The following is a 6,506-nucleotide window of genomic DNA, read 5'->3' as shown; positions in this document are numbered from 1 at the left end:
GTAGGTCCTTTCACCTTGTCTCGCTTGATGGCAAAACCTGCATTCAGAAGAATGTCAATGATTTTGTTACCTTTCTCAAAAACTTCCTCAGCAGTTTTACCCGAGACGATGATATCATCGATGAACTGGATGTGTTCTGGAGCACCGCCTTTCTCCAGAGCATCGTGGATCACTGCATGACAAATGCTTGAGCTGTGGATCCAGCCCATTGGCAATCTGTTGAAAATGTACAGGATTCCTCTCCAGGTGAAAGCAAACTGAGGCCTGCATTCCTCTGCTATGGGAATAGAGAAAAATGCATTAGCAATGTCTATGGTAGCATACCATTTGGCCTCTTTGGATTCCAGCTCATACTGTAGCTCCATCATGTCTGGTACTGCTGCACTCATAGGTGGTGTTACTTCATTTAGGGCTCGGTAGTCGACCGTCAGACGCCAGTCTCCATTCTGCTTTTGCACAGGCCGCACTGGACTGTTGAAAGGTGAATGAGTTTTGCTGACGACTTTCTGACTCTCCAACTGACGAATCAGATTCTGAATGGGCAACAAAGAGTCACGGTTGGTTCTGTATTGTCTGTGATGCACAGTCTGAGAAGCAACCGGCAATTTAATGTCCTGTATCTTATGTTGTCCCACAACTGCAGATTCATCAGAAAGCTCAGGTCTAGCAGACAGCAGATAGCTTCAATTTTTGTCCATCAATTTCTAAAGAAGCTACTCCAAAAGCCCATTTGTAACCTCTAGGGTCTTTGAAACGCCCTTCTCTCAGAAAATCAATTCCCAAAATACAAGGTGCGTCAGGTCCGGTCACAACTGTATGCTTCCTCCACTGTTTGCCAGTTAAACTTATATTAACCTCTACCTTACTTAACTCTTGAGATCCACCAGTGACTCCCAGAATAGTTATAGACTCTGATCCCTGATAATTCGATGGCATTATGGTGCACTGAGCTGCTGTGTCAACCAAGGCCCTGTACTTCCGAAATTGTGAAGTGCCAGGCCACTGGATGTACACATCCCAATAGATTCTATTATCTCTGTTATCCCTATCCTCCCCCTGGTGGGAGGCAGGGCACCCCTAGTTATGGGGAACATGCCCACATGTGCTTTGCACATAGTTTGCAGGGTTATAACTTTGCATGTTATAACTGGAGCCACTGTTGGAGCCACAAGGGTCATTCTGGGGAACTGTGGTAGTAACAGCTACCCTTCTGGTATTGCTACCTCGGGTTCTGCCACTTTGCAGTTCTCTCAGTCTCCTGAAAAGATTAGAAGTTGGTTGGCCATCCCAGCAGTTCATGTTCTCATCAAACTGATCACGCAGAGTTATCCAAATAGTCCTATGTGATTGCCTTGGTGGTCTGTTTTGGAATGACTTGTTTTGGAATGACCTCCTTGGAGGATGTGTGTTCCTCACAGATGAAACTTGTATCCACCTGGAGGGAGAATTGAAATTATCCTTCTGTGCCAATTGGTATATGGAATCTGTCAGATCCTTCATGCAACTCTCAATTTTTCCAGACAGAGTTTCAATGGCTGAAACCAAAGAAACACGTGTCATGCTATCCTCCAATTGTCTCATTTGATCACTGAATTGGCCAACCGTAGGAGAAGCTCCACCATAATTTCTTGGCACAATTCTGCTTGCCAGAATGTTTGCATAATTAGAAGGAGCAATCTTGATGAGCTTTTTAGCAAGACCAGTTCCCACAGGAATGTCATCAGGATTCAGAGTTTCATGTTCACCATAGAGTAGCTCTCTAACAGCAAATTCTCTCAAGCGCTTAATTCCCTCATCTATGGTAGTCCAGGGTTTAGGATTCCATGGAAGATCATCTCGGGAAGGGTATCTCAGGGCAACCGCCATTAAAAGGCGTATCCACAGATTAACCTTACCGAGAGCTCTGCCTAGATTTCTATCTATTCCATTGTCCCTTGAGAGAGTTCCTAACTGAGCTGCTGACTTGTATCCAACTGTTAGAGCTGGGGCACCTGTATCATAACATCTACTAAGCCAAGCTAGAACTGGCTCCTTATCTGCCCTGGTGAAATCTTTACGGACATTTCGCAATTCCTCGCGGGGTGACGAACACTCTGAAATATCATCTTCCTCCTCGTCTCCCTGAACTTTTTGTCCATATAATCCTGCTGTCATTCTCCCAAGGATCTCTTTAAGCTGAGAACCACCTTTGCCAGCTGCTTTCCTAACTTCATCTCCATCCTGCTTTGATCTCACTAGGTTATCTAGATCTTTAAAACAAACCTTCTCTTCCTCCTCAGCAGGATTTCTTAGAGGAGAGGGCCCCTCACCAGGATCAGTCTCCAGCTCTTCTTCTCCATCATCTTTGGTCTTTGTACTTCTAGTCTTTCAAACAGCCACCTTAACTGGAGCTGTGTTTGAATTTACAGCCCCCTTAATAGAAGCTGATAGGTCCTGAGATAAATCAGCTGCTGGGGCAGTGACTTCCGGTCCCACCGAGGGAGTGGGCGGAAATGATGTTGCTCCATTAATGGCCGACGGAGAAGAAGAAGGAGGAGAAGGAGTAGGCGCCATGTTGATACTGGCTGACGCCCTTGGCAGCTTGCCAGAATCAGCAAAGTCATTTAGAGCTCCTTTGCCAATTAACTTTTTAGCCCTCTTTTTAACTGACAGAGAGTCTCCACCTTCCTCATCACTAGATGATTCTGGGACTGATCCAGAGCCACGGCATTTTCTTTTTGATCTAGTTTTAATAACAAAACACACCCTGGACAACTTCTTCTCCCGACGCCAGGAATACAGAGAATACACATTAGTTATCACCAGCAGCAGAATTATACACATGAAATAAATCACCTTTGGATCCCAGGCATCACCTAAAGTTACTCTCTCCTCAGGCGGAATCTTAAAACCCTTTATCTCAATTGGGAGAGCGGTGGAGGTAACATTTCTGTATCTCACTGGCCATAAGAAATCCGCGCATTTTCCATACCATAATCTAACTCTATACATAACCCACATATAAATTGTCCGCACCAAATATTTACCCAGGTAATCCAAAATCAAACCCAGACAATATCTGTAAACCAGAGCCCCAAAAATTGAAAAGAATAATCGCTCCACAAACCACAACACCTTCATGTTTGCTAATTCAGCTAGAAAACACTAAATCAATCAAGTAATAAATTAAACTAATTATCTGCCCCACGTTGGGTAAGCCAAGAAAAAAAAAATGTCGTGGGGTTGGAAGGGTAAGGCCCAAAAGCCTCCTCCCTCCCCCCTGTAAAGTAAAGGGGAAGAAAATTGAAAGGAACGGAAAAAAAAAACAAACTCACGGCTGAATTAGCAAAGCAGTGGATCTGTATATTTACAAAGCAATGTAGGATATGCAGGGGAATATATACAAATTTACAATATTTACAATATATGCAAAGATATACAATAGAGTAGCCCAGAAATGAGAGTTCCCCCCTCTACTGAGGGGGGTTTCCCACCTCCGCTCTCCCCTCTTTCCCCTTTTCCCCAGAGTGTGATAGAAAGAGAAAGAAAAGAGAGAAAAAAAGTTAGAAGCAGTTTGTGTTAATTGGAAGGGAGTTAATACAGGCATTTATCAGTTTCAAGGCCGAAGCCTTGGCAGAAAGCCCAGGAGCTGCAAGCTGCTGCCCGAAGGAGAAGCGGAAGCAAGACTGATGGAAGTGTGCTGGAAAGCTTAGTATACCTTCCTGCACTCCCAGTTCAGAAGGTGCTTCCTCCCACTTTACCAATGAAATTAGTTTAGATTGTTCTTTTCATTTACCAACTTCCATCCACCATATTCCCTTTCTTAAGGGGACAGCCCCAACCGGTGACACCTGTTTGTTTGCTCATGCTACATCATGTCAACAGCTTCATCCACCTCTGGGGTTCAGCTGCATCCTCTCCAGCCCTTTCTGGACCTGCAGGAAAGATCCTTCTGCAGGGTTTTTTTGCCTTTGTCTTCTGGAGAAGCACTGAACTTCTTTAGGAGGGAGAAGACCTTGCCCCAATGGACACACCTCATGCCAGAGCCTCATATGGTGACAAGCCATGATCCACAGCTAGTGAGCTCTGCAGCAGGATTTTTCACGTCTTCCACATACTGGTGAGGTGTTGAGAAGCTGCATGCAGCTGCAGCAATGCCTCAGGCAGATGGATTTTTTTTTTTTGGTATTTTTAACTCTGCTGCATTTCCTGAGTATTCATCCACTTTTTGGTCACCACATAGAGGCACTGCCCTGTTCATGGAGCAGAAGTCCTGGTGGGGGCATGGCAGAGTACTCTACAAGTTCTGAACTCCCCACATCTTCCTGCAACTTCAGCTGGGCTTGGAAGTGTTTCAGCTGCAGCAAGAGGTGCAAGCCACTTTGCAGCCACTGAGTAGGTCCCTGTGCAGCTGCCTATGGCAGAGCCTTCTGATAAGCAGTAAGGTGTTTCTCCTGCTGTGCTTTGTACATAGGCAGATGGTGCCATCAAGATGATTAACAGCACCAAACTCAGTTTGCCAAGCATCCATTGATTTTCCAGAAGGGTAACAAATTTTCTCCTTGTGTACCAGCACCAAGCCTGAAGTAATCTGCTATATAGCAGGAGGGAAATCAGCCTTCAGTGTGATTTAAGGAAGGCCATGTTACATCCAGACATACACCAATATGATCTTTCTTGAGTGCTGTTAGATACTGCCTTAATAATTAATTAGAAATAAATAACATTTATGTTTAACACTAATTTAGAGCAGCAGACTAAGTGCCAAGATGAGATCCTGTGCTGGGTAAGCAGCTTCCCAATGAGTCACAGTGAGTAAGGACTGATCCTAGGCTCTTCCTCTCCTCAGGGGTCTTTGAGATTGAATGGATGATCATGTAGAGAAGTGACTGGGGTGCTGGCACTGTATTAGCCTTTTTATTTCACAGATTGAGAATCTGGAAAGATCTCTGATAATCAGTTAACCAGACACAATGGTTTGCTCTTGTCTTAAAGCATTTGTGTTGTGGCTTAATAGCAGCAAGGGACCTCATGAGCCCCCACCTCTGATGGATGCTCCTCCTTCTCTTCTGGTGTGGTTTAGGCACTGTACAAATACATAACAAAAAGATGATTCTGAGTTTGCAATCTCATCTTTTGATCCATATGGCTATTGTCATAGAAATGTGTCAGAAAAGCTTGATAGATGTTGCCATGAGAGTCTTCCATATCCATCTAATCATAAATCCAAGGTTGTCTTGTAATGGGAATCCATCTGTCTGGGTAGTAGCAGAGGCAAATAATGATTTTGGTTTTGAGATGTTGGGTGTTGCTCATTCCCAAGCCCTCAGCTTTCCCTCTGTGGCTTCTGCTGCCTCTGCTCAAGGCTGAAGCAGTGAAAGGCACCATGACAATGTTCTGACAACCGGAGGATGGGCTGACCATGTCCAGTGGCCCTTGAGCCCCAATTGTTGGGGAAGAAGCCAGTGTGCCCTTCCCTACAAAACTGGGATGAAGAGAAGCAAATTCTGAGCTGCCTCCATCATATTTCTGAAGACTGTCATGTTGGTAATTTACTCCTAATGCAGCATATACTGTGTTTACAGCAGGTCACTGGAAATGTACCTAGACCCACTCATTTTTCTTAGCTGCAAAGCAGTACTTCAGTGCAACATGAATTTAAATTTACCTTCCTGCACAAAACTGGTGGAGAGGGAGCCTTCCAAAACATGCATTTTTATTAGCTCTCTCTTCTGCATTTGGCTGCTGATAAACATTTATTTAGATTTGCTCTGCCAAAGGCTTTAAACACAGCCACATTTCATCTCCTTACAGGCATAATTGGTGGCAAACAATGGCTAGTGGTGGGCAGATACTGTGGGCCAGCATCAGCAGGCAAACCCCACAGTGTTTTCCCATGGTGGCTCGGGAGTGTGGCTGTGCAGGGTGGGAGAGCAAACTCAAATAACCCATTGGGGAACATGAGCCTCTGATGCAGATTCTCCCAGGGCTGTCCCAGGGGAGCCTCAGTCCAGGGTCCACGGGGGCACCTTGAATTAAAGAGAAATTCTCTTATGAGTTGAGGGGACTAAGCTACTACCTCAGGAGTATGGGACACATGGGATACAGAGGAGGAGCACAGGATTTACTTTGAGAAGCCATGCCCTGCACTTGGTCAGCAAAGCCTGTCTTCTCATTGATCTCCAGATGTTTTGCTGTGTGAGGGACTGTCTACTTGGAGTGCATGTGTGTGTTTGGGGGTCTAGGTGAATCACTGGTGAATACCAAGCTGGACTAGTTGGTGAGTACAATAAAGGGCTTTGGGAACCAGGTATTAAAGCAACTGGAATCCTGGGCTGGATGACAGAGGCACCAGAAATCTGTGCAAAGACTATTAGAGGGATTAGGAAGTCCTGTCCAGCTACTGGGGAGATTGTAGGGTCTGTGTTTGTGCTCACATGTGTACTGGGAATACATGCTTAGCCCCACTGCCATCTGGGCACAGAAACAGGGAGCTGAGGCAGCCTTGAGTCTACTGGGCCACTGGA

The sequence above is a fragment of the Melanerpes formicivorus genome, unplaced genomic scaffold (genome assembly GCF_026170545.1).
Source record: "Melanerpes formicivorus ecotype bairdi unplaced genomic scaffold, bMelFor1.0.p_v2 SCAF_57, whole genome shotgun sequence".
NCBI classification, from domain to species: domain Eukaryota; kingdom Metazoa; phylum Chordata; class Aves; order Piciformes; family Picidae; genus Melanerpes; species Melanerpes formicivorus.
Note: the sequence above shows the minus strand (reverse complement) of the source record.